Raw genomic sequence first — 13453 nt, 5'->3', positions numbered from 1 at the left:
GTTAAATGTGGGCTTGGCCCAAAGTCATCAATTATATTAGTAAAGCGGCTAAAACAGTAGACTAACACAGTTAAATGTTTTCTTATGGAGGGTACCACCTCATTGTTTCAACAGAAACATTTGTAGTAATGAAGAAGATACCCATGGCAAGTCGCAATAGGCTTATCATAAGCATTGCTTTTTGTGGTATATGAGACTCTAAAGCAGGTATGTTACATGGTCTCAATGGTGAAATGGTAGATCAGATCCCCTGTATGACCGAATGTCAATAAATCCATTGTAAGGGAGTATCTGATTTAGCAGGAGACTGACCTGGGAATTACACCTTGCACCGAGGAATTTCATCATTCAGACCTTTGCTGTTCATGGTGAGGCAGAAAATACACCATTGCTCCCTTCTGAAAAGTTTAACAGGACTACATGAGTTACTTGCCATACATGAAACAAATTTGTTTACAGTGTGTCTTCTTTATTTTATCATTTAGTTTCTAGGTTGGATGATCAATTTAAAAAATTTTGAATGAGAAGTTTTCTTCTAGGGCAATACCTACACTGCATATTACGTCTTAGGTGTGGGGTAGGGTTATCCCCCTTCTTAGTTTCTGAAGAAGCACTTTGGATCCTTTTTGGGCCATCATGCGCGAAACCTATTGACCTGACCACACTTACAGATTTAGGCTACTTGGATACATCACGTCCCTGTAGTAGCCCCTACCAAATTACGTATTTTAATCTTGCCGGGGGAAGCATCACACTAAAGTCCTGTGTGGTATCTCTTAGACAGTTTTAGTCCCCCTTCATTTCACTATACCCATTCACTCCATCCCACACATTCAAAATGACATCACACTGGTACCTGTCATCAGATAGCAAAACTAAAAAGGTCTTTGCTAAAGCGACCCTTCATGGGGCACTGCAGCACCAGCCCTATGAGGAGCACGTCCTATGATGATACAGTACATCGTCATGGATGTGTGATGGCACCAAGATATAATCAAAGGGATTCTCCCTTCTTTGTCAGCCTTTCTTTCTTCTTTGCTTTCTGAAAGGAACAGTACTTTCACTGCTTTTTGGATTAGCAGTTTCGGAGCCTAGGTACTGGACCTTTACTGGTCCCAGTCCTCCCTCTTCATTGTTTTGAGTCATATTCATGGCCATATTCAAATCTCTACAATGTCCATAAGATATAACATGACATAACATAACAAACATTTCACTCAACTAATTAAGAGCTGTTTCATAGTGTGAGTTGAAGACATGTGTAGAGTGAATCAAAGATGAATACTCCTCTATAAGTATTACTCTCATAGAGTGGGCAGGAGTTTCTTTTCATTCTTAACTCAAACTGTCTTTAATTTACTCCCATATTAGGGTTTTATTTTCCGGTGCCTCGGGAAGTGCCTCGCCGCATGCGATGATACTGTTCTGATCTTACGTTACCTTCGAAAGATGTTCAATTCTACTAAGTTTATTGCAACTCCTCACCATGCAGTAAGTATCAAGTGTATTTCTATTCCTCTTAGGTAAAATTTGACCCTATATGACCAGAACAAACATATGGAGTCTTACGGGACTGAAGAGCATCTGGGTTTCATTGTTCTGGATTGTAACTTCATTAAAGGAGCTTGATGGTAAATTAATGATGACAGGAGACACCTTCCTCACTCAGCACATCCTGTCACCCAAAAGTGTGATATCTACCCCATGGATAGCCAAATCATATAAGAGTGGAAACCCTCCGCAGAGTGGATGAAGACTAAGCTAGCTGAAACTAGAAGTGTAGCGCCTTTGTTCAGGTTACTACTGCTGCATTTCATCTGGGATTATTTTTGCCTCTTTAGGTGATCCGTCTTGATGGACACAAGTGAATTAATTATATAAATCAAGCTTAATCAATGTAGCAGATAAATGGGATGAAGATCTAAAGCTTTGTGAAGCTTTCAGAGAGGCCTAAATAGATAACTGAGCTGTCTGTTTCTACCTGTTGTTAGAGGGGGGCGATTTCTCAAGGAATGAAGGACAGAGCAGAATCTGGTGTAATCCCTGCACAGTACCCTTGAGGAAGAGAGGATAAGCATTCCTTCTAAAGAAATTGCACTCCTTCTTCCCATATGCTTGTGTACTAAAAAGTCCTTGCAGTTTCTTTAGGTGAAATACAGAAAGAACCAAGTTACAGAACACAAATAGTGACTGAACTCTCATCTTATTGTCCATAGATGTTTCTTCAGTAGCATGGTAAGGACACTCCAGCATAGTTGTATAGGGGGTATCCTTAAATCATGCTTTATGGAAACGGAATATATTTGCTTTACTGGTGGAGAACCATTTGCCATTGCCAGTTGTAAACACTGAAGGTCCAATCAAGAACCGTATCATTACCATTTCTTTCTAATATGGAATCTCTATTCCTAAATGCCTGTGTTTGGTTAATGTTTCCATAATGCTGTGAGTTGTCTTTCACTCTTTGCAGGATATAATAATTGGATTTCAAACATGTGCCAAGACTCATCCATTCGAAAGCCGTCGGGTGATTGAAGAGTACAAAGGCTATCTTTTTGCTATTGACCTGGTAAGAACCATGCATCTCTTTTTGTCTCATATTTCCAACTTTCCTCAGCAGTGGGTATTCACAGTTATAAAAGTGTAATTTGCAATTAGATAACAGTTTACTTGAAAGAAAAGCAAAAATATGTCTAAAGGCGTAGGTGGTCTACAATACCTAAAACAAAAGAAATGTAAACATTTTTTTTGAAGGGGCTTATGATACCAAATGCAACAATGTCTTAAATTCACTATAAAGAACAAGAACATTCAACCTTTACTTCCTCCTTTGCATTACTCATGACTTCAGAAGTGATAGAGCACAGAGGGAAAGGTTGCCCTCCAAGGCGACTGGCATTTAGGAATCAATACAAGACCGGGTCTAAGACCGGTCCCTGCACTCAGAGGTGGCGGAATACTCAGGATCAAACACCAGGCCTGGCCAAAGGCTGGGCTCTGTATCCACAGGATACACAATACAGTTACATTGAGGAAAGGGGAGGGGCTCTGTTTATATCTCCAGTTGAAATAGTGACTGGCCTAAGCCAGGAGGCAACCTTCACTGGCCCTGGTGTGTTGTGCTACATTCAAGATATCCTGGGGCCGAATATCAAAGGCAATCTGAGACAAAAGTCCAACTTTACGACTTTTGGAATTCACAGAAGTCATTTACGACTTTTGGTATTCAAAGAGATCATTTATGAGTCGTATCTATACATTTGCTGTCGGGCCGGAATCTCCGCCCCTGTGCCAAACTCTCCACACCCAGGCCTTACTCTCCGGCTGGGGCCGTACTCTCCAGCTGGGGCATTACTCTCCATCTTCAGTCGTTCTTTCCAGCTCAGGCCTGATGAAGTGTAATAAATGGGCTGGAATGCAAAATTTACAAAAAGGAACATTAGGAACATGTGATAAATTGTAGAGGAGGTCATTTAAAACAGTCTGGCAGGGAAAAGGGTATGGCCAGACACTGCATCATGACCCAGAAAAGTTTGCTCCTCTGTATCATGGTACAATTTGTGCTCCCCTTAGTGTTGACTGTAGTGTTTATACCAGATTGTGTGTGTGTGTGAATAAGAGTTACAGTAGGAGTAATGGGACACATTAAAGTTAGGTGTAGTGATAGACTCCAGGTTGTGTATATTGTGCAAAATATGGAACAGTTGTTGTTTAATGTTAGTCTTAGGGATACCTTTATGGCTAGAGATGAAGTATGGGTTTGATACAGGGTATGGGTAAATTATTTTCTTAAGGTTAAGGATACTTTGCAGGATTGAACTAGGTAGAGGTTTAAGTAATGTAGGTGTAAATTATGCTGCTAGTGTTAGGGTTTTTGTGTTTGGGTTACATTGCATAAGAGTAATGGACAATTGATGAGGATAGCGATATCGTTAGGCATAGGATTTGCGGTTCGTGTACCTTACAGCAAGAGTCAGATCCTCTAACATCAATTTCTTATAAGGCATTTAAATTTGAAATATCTGTTTCTCACTTTTCTTCATGTATTTCTTTTAATTTAATATTTAATTTCAAAATTTTAACCAAGATACCCGTGGCAGGGGACAAGTACCTTTTGAGCAGACATGTGCAGGAGCTAGTGCTACTGAAAAGGAATTTGACTCCATAATTCAGCCTTTGAGTGAATGGTCTATCTTACCTCTGTCTAGCACAGAAAAAGAGTTGTGTTTAAACTTTATTATAACCAACAGCCATTACACATCCCTCACTTCTTTCACAGTACATTACATACCTGGACAAGTGGAAGATGCACTCCAACAAATGTGCCATGGCAATGAAAAAACATTGGGGCATATTAGCAAGAACCTCGTTATCATTATCGCTGTTTTAGGAGCAGGAAACTGCTGCTAAAATGGCGATAATGGGCTTGCTAATATGCATTATAGAATTCCAAACAAGGCCCAGGTTAGATGTCCTGCATATCTAACCTTGGCTTCTATTGGAATTCTGTAATGCATATTATCAAGCCCACTATCGCTGTTTTAGCTGCAGTTTCCTGCTGCTAAAACAGCGATCATTTTAATGAGGTTCTTGCTAATATGCCCCATTGTTTGTTAAGGCAGGAAACCTATGAGCTACCAGCCTTTTAATGTAAAAAACTAGCTGGGTAATTTTACAATTGTCATTAAGTGTGATGTATTAATATCCAAAGTGTGGGTTTTAGTTTGAAGTTTAGCACTACCCAGAAGCTGCATGAAGTCAGCACTAGAGGGATGATTTTACTTTTTCAGACAATTCAAAGATCCAATTTCTGGCAAAGCTCTTAACTTACAATAGTGGTTGTTTTTTAGGTCTCGGCTCTAGACGGCACGCATGCGCTGTCTCAACCCAACACTGCTGTATCTACTGTATGGGCTTCCACCTGCCCTTAGGGTTCCTATTTCCTGCTACAATCGTCACTGTTCAGTTTTAAAACTCCATTCATTCATTGCATGAACTCTTCATGCCTCATCCTGTGTTGAACCCTCCCAAGAGCACTAACCAATTTACTTAAGTCTTTTAATCAATCAATCAATCAATCAATCAGGGGTTTGTGAAGCGCCCTACTCACCTGTGAGGGTCTCAAGGCACTGATAGGGTTGGAGGGAGGGGGTGTTAAAGGAGCTTCATCTCATCTGAAGTGCCAGGTCTTGAGGCTCTTCCTGAATGCTTGCAGTGTGGAAGTTCGTCTGAGGCTGAGGGGGAGATTGTTCCACGTCTTGGCTGTTTTGCAGGAGAAGGCTCTCCCTCCCGCTCAGTGGATGTGTGGGATTTCTTGGGTGCGTAGAAGGCTCTCCCTCCTGTTCTGTGGATGCGTAGGATTTTGGCCAAGGCAAGGTCGGTGGCGAGGAGGCTTCTCTTGTGTGCGTAGAAGGAGATTATTTTTTTATGGTATTGGGGTTCGGTGTTATGGAGGGATTTGTAGGCGTGAGTGAGGAGCTTGAAGGTCACTCTCTTTTCAACAGAGAGCCAGTGGAGCTCTTGTGGGTGCTGGGTAATGTGATCTTGATGTGGGATGCCTAGGACAAGTCTGGCTGCAGCGTTCTAGATTGTCTGGAGTTTGAGGAGTAGACATTTGTTGATTCCGGCATAGAGGGCATTCCCGTAGTCCAGTCTGCTGGTTATAAGTGTGTGGGCGATGGTCTTTCTGAATTCAGGGGGTCCATTTGAAGGTCCTGTGGAGGATGCGCAGGATATGGCGTTGATCTGTCGGTGTAGGGTGAGGGAGGAGTTGAGTGTAATGCTGACGTTGCTAGCTTGGTCCATGGGTGTCAGAGGGTTGCTGAGGACGGTGGACCACTGGGTGTTGTCCTATGGGGAGGGGGTGTATCCAAGGATGAGGACTTCCGTTTTCTCTGAGTTGAGCTTCAGGTAGCTGCTGCTCATCCAGGATGCGACATCTTCCATTCCTTCCTCTAAGCTGTGTCTGGTGATGTCTGGTTCATCGGTGAATGAGATGATGAGATGGGTGTCGGAAGCGTGGAATACTATCCTGAGTCTGTGTTTTCTGACAATGGTGGCAAGAAGGGCCATGCAGATGTTGAGGAGCGTGGGGCTGATAGAGGATCCTTGGGGTACTCCGCAGCTGATCTCTGTTGGTTCAGAGAGGAAGGGCGGTAGTCTTATTATTTGAGTTTGGCCGGTGAGAAAGGAACAGATCCTTTCCCCTGAATGCCGGCGTCGCAGAGTCTGGCAGTTAGTACACGGTGGGAGATGGTGTTGAAGGCTGCTGATAGGTCTAGTGGGATGAGGGCAGCCACGTGTCCTTGGTCGAGGAGGGTGAGGATGTTTCCCGTGGCGGCTATAAGGGCAGTCTCAGTGCTGAGGTTGCTACGGAATACAGATTGGAAGTGTAGAGGATCGAGTTGGATTCTATAAAGTTTGTGAGCTGGTTGTTGACGATCTTCGGTTTGACTTTGGCTGCGAAGGGGAGGAGAGAGGTGAGAAAGGAACAGATCCAGTCCCCTGAATTCTGGCATCGCAGAGACTGGTGGTTAATGCACAGTGGGAGACGGTGTCGAAGGCTGCTGATAGGTCTACTAGGTTGAGGGCAGTCATGTGTCCCTGGTCGAGGAGGGTGCAGATGTTTCCCGTGGCGGCTATAAGGGCAGTCTCAGTGCTAAGGTTACTACGTAATACAAATTGGGAAGTGTAGAGGATCAAGTTGGATTCTATAATGTTTGTGAGCTGGTTGTTGACGATCTTCTCGGTGACTTTGGCTGAGAAGGGGAGGAGAACGATGGATCTATAGTTCTGGAGGTTGTCAGCTCTGCGGAGGGCTTCTTGAGGAGGGTCTTGACATCTGTGCTTTTCCAGTCACCAGGACCCATGCTTGTTTTGAGGGTGCTATAGGGGAGGCGGCTCTGTGGAAGATGTACGTCGGGCAGGGATCAGTGGAGGCTCCTGAGTGTATGCTTCTCATAGTTTTAGCTGTGTCTTCTGTGGTGACAGGGCTCCATGCGGTGATGGTAGGCTGGTTGGCATTGCTGATTGTAGGTGTAGTAGTGGTACCTAGGTTCCGCTCGTTGAAGTTGTCGGAGAGAGTTCTGATCTTGTGATGGAAGTAGGAGCTGAGTTTGGTGCAGAGGCCTTGGGAGGGGGGACGTAGGATTTGCTGGGAAATTTTGTAAACTCCTGATTGATGATGAAGAGTTGCTGGAGTTGGAGAGGATCTATGCTGAATTAAATTCTTCTGTGTTCTGTCATGGCTGTCTTGTATGCGGTGCATGCTTCAGGGGTTTTGCTGTTCCTCCAGGCTTTCTTGAGTCGTTGGCACGTATGCTTGGATTCTCAGAGGTCGGTGGTAAACCAGGTGCTTTCGTGGTGCTTTGCCCATCTGAGTTTTGGAGGGGGACAAGTGTGTTTGCGCAGTCGGTGATCCATCTGCGGAGTTTATTGCTTGCCAAGTTGGCATCGGTTGTGTTGGGAGAAGGAGTGCAGTTGAGGGCAGAGTTGAAGTACTCTTTGGTGATCTTGCTCCAGTTCCTGCACGGGGGCATGGAGTAGACTTGTGTGCGGTGGATTTCTAGAAGGAAAAGTGGATACAGTGGTGGTCTGTCCAGGGGGTTGCGTTATGTGGCTGAAGCGAATGTTGTTTCCTTTTGTGAAGATGGGTTTGAGGGTGGGACCTGCCGATGTTGGTGAGGTTGTCCAGGAGGGCGGTGGCGTTGGGGGTCGCTGAGGTTGTTGAGGTGGAGGTTCAGGTCTCTGAGAAGTATACAATCCGTGGATGCGAGGGGCACGATGAGTTCACGAGGGCAGTGCTGAACGTGGCACGTGGTCCAGGAAGTCTGTAGGCAAATGTGTCCATAGAGTCATTCTGGTGTTGATCTGGATCTGGAAAAGAAGGTGTTTCATGGGGGATGAGGAGTCAGCCGTGCTGGCTGTAGTTAGTTGGAGGGAGTTTTTGTGTACGACAGTGAGTCCACCTCCAAGTGGTTGGGGCTGTCAATCTTCCAGGTCTTGTACCCGCTAGGGATGGCGTTTGAGATTTCGGGTGCAAAGCTGGTGTTGGTCCAGGTCTTTGTGAGGAAGGTGACTTCGGGCGAGATGGTGTTGAGGAGGTTCCAGATTTCTACTGCATGACTGTGCAGGGAGCGTATGTTGAGGAGGATGCAGCTCAGGGGGATGGGTGCGCTGGCGTCCGGTTGGTTGGCGGGAGCAGTAGTGGTCTAGTGGTAGGTGAAGGTGCAGCAGCAGTGTCGGCAGGAGATCTGGCCTTGGGTGGTGTTCGCCATTGACAGCTGGCAATTGTTCTTTCTTCTGGGGTCGAGGATTGAGTACATGGAGGGTTGCTGAGTTGTAGCAGCAGGGGTCAGTGGACCAGGGTCCCTGGTGCTGGTCGCGGCCCAGTCACAGACAGACTTGCCTTTGGTGTGCCATTGCGCCCCAACAGCTTTCCTGCTGCGTGCCTGCTGTGCGGGTGCACAGCAGCCACCATTAAGTAGGGGTTGGGAGGGAGAGCAGCTGGGAGGTGAGAGTGGAACGATGTAGGAGGGAGGGGCGGCGGAAGCAGCAAGGGTGGGAAAGGTAGCGAAGCAGAAAACCGGGCTTTGAAAATAAGGCACAGAAAGGGAAAAAAGACACAATAAAGGCACAAGGAGGGAAAAAGAGCAAACAAGGCACAAAGAGAAGAAATAGAAAACGCACACAATAAAGGCACAGAGAGAAAAAAGACAAAACGAGGCGCAATAAAGGTACAGAGAGAAAAATGGCACAGAAAGGCACAGAGGGGAAAAAGGCAACAGACGTAGCTGCGCTAGGGGAGATCAGTATCCCTGACCTGGAGGTCAGAGGTCTTTAACAGCTGCCATTTTAGATACTCATGTCTGGACTCATTTTTTCATTGCATAATACTTTTGTACACAGTGAGTGCAGACGCTTCTATCTTGTGGATCTTGAAAATGCTTTTTCTTTATAATTGACTTGTGCTTTTATCCCGACAAATTACTGACTCAGATTTTTTCTTTTTTACATTTGTGGCGTTTCAATTGTTCATCATGTGCCCCTTCATAACCGCTGTTTTATTGATCTAAGCGGTTTGACGACAAAATTGGAATTGCAACAGCACGCAGCCTGTCGTTTTAAAAGCTGATTTCTGTAGGGATAGCATACTTCTGACAATACCCAATGCTGTGTTGGCTAAAACACTGCTTCCAAGTTGTCAAAATCAAATAGGAGTGCTCAATCAGATCTCATTAGAAGCAAGCCTGCAGTGAGATCTTAGATAGGACTAAGAGGGGCTGCAGATCATATGAGGATCCTTGGGGTAAATGATGCAGAGGGCTGTAGTCTTCTCTGCATGTTTCGTCCTCACCCTGCAGAAACATTCAGATTAATCGTGTACTTTCTTTCTGGTCTCATTTTTCTGACTCTGCGCACATGTTCATGTTTAACAGTGTGAATACCGTAATAATAATAATCATTTACTTTTTCATTTATAACTTTTGTGACCATAGTTTCATAGCACTGCCACATGTCTTGAAAAAACTATTTTTAAAAACCCAGGCATGAATAAATATCACATAGTCCCAGGGCTTTAAGTGGGCTGGGTCTTGACGGTGCACCAGCAGTACTAAAAAACAGGTGCTGAGATGGGTCCCTATTGGTCTTTTTCATGTGCATAACTTGCCCTGGCAGGGGGTGGCGCACAATTGTTTTTGTGGCTAGTCTTATTTATTGCTCTCTGATTCTAACTCCTGGGGCTAGGCACCCTCTCACACTGCAGTGGATTTGAAAATGAAAATGCTTAATTGTCCCTTGCCACTGCCCACTTGGGCTCTCTGCAGGAGGGGCCTTTCACTGCAGTGTGGGCCGCACTGAAGCAACTTCTCAATCCGTGCGCCACCTCTTCAATAAAACTAGACCATCGCCTACTTTTCTCAGAACGTAACTGTGGGTCAAAAGGTTGGTATGTGATCGAAAACAGTGGCAGATTGTAAGGTACTACACTATGAACATTTTGGGAACCATCGGAGTCATTTTACACCCATCTAATTTGAAGAAACCTGTTACATTTGTTTCTTTTATGATATAGAATTACACCATATTTGCATGTACATGTGATTTTCCTAGGATTACATTTTTGTACACATGTGTGCTACTTTGTGTGCATACCCCAAGGGCAGGATGACATATTGCTCATTTATGTCTGCATCTACAAATTTGTCCACTACCCCTATACCGTGGCCAAAACACACGCAGCCATTTTTGTTGTCAGGCATACTGCTCCCACTGACTCATAAACCACAGTGTCTGCTTGGTCATTCTATCTTGCTCTATGCCTCACTCTGAGAATGCGAAGAGAACATATATGCATTGGTACAGGCAAAGCCTTGCACCGCTATTCAGGTATCTCTCTGATGGTAAATTACACAGTTAGATTAAGTCATGTTTTTAGGTCTTGGCTCTGGACAGCGCACATGAGCTGTCTCAAACCAAGAAATACTGCATCTACTACATGGGCTTCAGCCTGCCCATGGGCTTCCCATTTGCTGAAACCTTTGTCACTCTTAAATTCTATCCGCATAATTCCACAGCACACCATGCCACATATTTCCACTACACAACTTCACACTGCGCCACACAATTCCACAACAAACAATTCCAATCCAACACTTGCACTACCACCAAACCTGTCATCTCTCTTCCACATGCCCACAGCCCCTCTCATCTCTCCCTCACACTCACAGTACCCGCTCTCATCTTGCAATACCACTGCCCTCTCATCCCTCCCTCACATTCCCTGTCTCCTCTCTATACTGCCTGCTCACACACGATACCTTCCTGTTCCTCCTCACGCTCCGCACTGGTCCACCTCTCGCTTCTCCCCCATGGGTGCCCCTTCCACTCATGCCTTTTTCTCTCTCTCTCTCTCTCTCACTTGTATTCTCTCCCACCCCTCTCTCTCGCTCCCTCACACACTCTTACCGCCTCTCTCATATGGTTCACTTCAGGTCTTGAAGCACAGTTTCTTTCTCGTGCCTTTTCAAAATTTTAATCCCTCAAACCCACGCTCTCCTCCTCTTCTTTGGGTGTCTTCTGCTTACACATGTGCTCCCACTGTATGCCTCTGTGGTCTGCTCTCCCCTTCTTTTTGCTCCCCTATCTCAATATCAATCACCACTTCCTGCACAAACTACCTATTCCTCTCGATCTTCTTTTCTATATATTCTGTGCAGCTCTCATCCCTATCTATTCACATGCCACAACATTCCCTTTCACCAATACACAACACAATTTCAAAACTAACAATGTCCAATACAGCCCACATATTTCCACTCTACACCACATACATCCACTTCACTCCAAACCAAAACATATAGGTAAAAGGCATTGTCATGTACGTCAATTGCTCTAAATATCGAAAATCTGAGACCTAATATATTGCAAATGCTTGTTAAATTATGCAAGCAAATAACTGTGAAGGTCTCTGTGCATTGGCTGAGGGGTATGAAAGGGATAATGTAGATGATCAGTGGCTAATAAAGCAAGACAATGAAAGGCTCATACTAGATGAAGAGTTTAGAGAAATGCAACAGCGCCTAAAAAGGCCGAAGTGAGGTGCCTACCTTAAACAATAGTTGGCAATCTAGAAACATGTAATATGATTCTCTTAGAATACATCAGTCACAACAACAGTCCCACCTCTTGCTAGGTAACCTAACTCTCTACACTGATATTGCATGTATGTATGCATAGATATTTCTATAATCTGAACTTCATAAATATTGTAGTGTTGATGGATGGGCCAGACCATCAAATAGTGTACTCTGTTTGGACAGGGCAGTGGTGGCATGTACTCTACTAACCTGGCAGACATACAGCTCACCATATTGAGGGATTTCTTCCCTCCTGAAAATCCCATGTTAGTTTGTAGGACTTGGGTCAATAATACCAAAAGTTGTGAAGAAATTCAGCTGGCACATCTGCAGGGTCCGCAGCTTTGACTGTGATGTGAACAGATTGATGGAGATTCATTGCTGCCTTTCACCCTGATTCAAGAGCAGCTATTGCACAAGAGATACTTCTTGTTGTATTTCCTGTAGCTGGATAGTAATTTATTTCTTTAAAAAAATAATTTTACTTAGTTTTCAACAATTTTAAGTTCACAATACTGTGACACTGCTTCGCCATCCACCTGATTTCTCCCCTTTCTTAATATCCCATTTAGTTCCAAAATACCATGAAGTAGACCACAGTCAAGTCCACTGCAACCAGTCCGGTGCACTATAGATGGGTCTGTGCCCCGGTCAACTGTGTGCTTTTCCCCCAACTACTTCCTATGGGTGGGCCGCTCTGGGTATTTTGTGATGCGATTTTTACTGTCCCCAGATGTTATCATACTTTTGTGGTCCCCCTCTGGACCTATTCACTACTTCTTCAGCTGAAAAGAAGAAATCAATCCCTCTTAGCCACTTTGAGATTGGGAGGGCCCCCTGGATCCTCAATGGCCGGCTATGTGATGTTTAGCCAAAAAACAACCGATCCCAACCATCAGTTTTTGTCCCCTTACCTGTCCAAACCCGGGAATAAGTTCTGTGTAAATGGCATTCAGCTTTGAGATGGTCAGAGAACATCATATGGTGTGTCTGCCAGACGTCTCCCAATTTTGAGATCTCCAATTTATTTCAGTGCACTTGAGCCCTACTGTTTTCCATAGCCATGTACCCTTCCACAATGGCTTCTTCCTTGTGGGCACTCTCCACTATCATATTCATTGCAATGCCTCTTTCCAGCTAATCACTGGAATGGCTGGAATGGCCGGGGGAGTGGGTAGGAGGGACTCTCCATACAGCCAAAACCCTAGGGCTTGCCTGGTAAAGTCCATGTGCGTCTCGTAGTGGGTCCCCGTGCACCAAATATCCAATCAATCACCACAACCAGCTGGGGAGCCCAGTAAAGTAATACAGTCTGATATCTACTGCCCCTAGTCCACCATCATAATGGGATTGTATGCAGTTCTTATGGTAGATTCACAGCAACAATCCTCGCTACTTGTAGCTATTGAAGGTGGCCTGTAGGGTTGTAAACCAAAGGCTAGGGATTTTGTGGGGGTAGTGTTGCAAAACATACAATAGCTGTGACCAGGCCACAATTTTGAAGAGGGCTATAGACCCCATCATGATCAGGGGGAGAGAGTTCCATCTTGCCATATGTATCTTAATTTTGCATGTCAAAGGGGTTATATTCCTGCCCCAGCGTTCCTCTGGGTCTCTTGATATGCACATGCCCCAGTGTTTGAAACTGGCTTTCTGGTTGGCAAAGGTACGCACCCTGTCCAAGCAGAAGCCATAATCCTGGTCAGGATAAGCAAGATACACACTAAAAGATAACCTGTGCGCAGCTTGGCACAGAACAGTCAGGGGTATCCAAAGAGACAATGTGCAAAGTATGTGTGCAACACACACACACA

At 44.8% G+C, this 13453-nt stretch overlaps 1 pseudogene; it reads left to right on the top strand.

Moving 5' to 3' along the window:
• Positions 1 to 13453, top strand: part of LOC147672884 (maestro heat-like repeat-containing protein family member 1) — a 152504-nt pseudogene that overhangs the window by 129085 nt on the left and 9966 nt on the right.

Source organism: Lissotriton vulgaris, unplaced genomic scaffold (genome assembly GCF_964263255.1).
Source record: "Lissotriton vulgaris unplaced genomic scaffold, aLisVul1.2 SCAFFOLD_876, whole genome shotgun sequence".
NCBI lineage: Eukaryota > Metazoa > Chordata > Amphibia > Caudata > Salamandridae > Lissotriton > Lissotriton vulgaris.
This window is presented reverse-complemented; position numbering and strand designations above follow the sequence as displayed.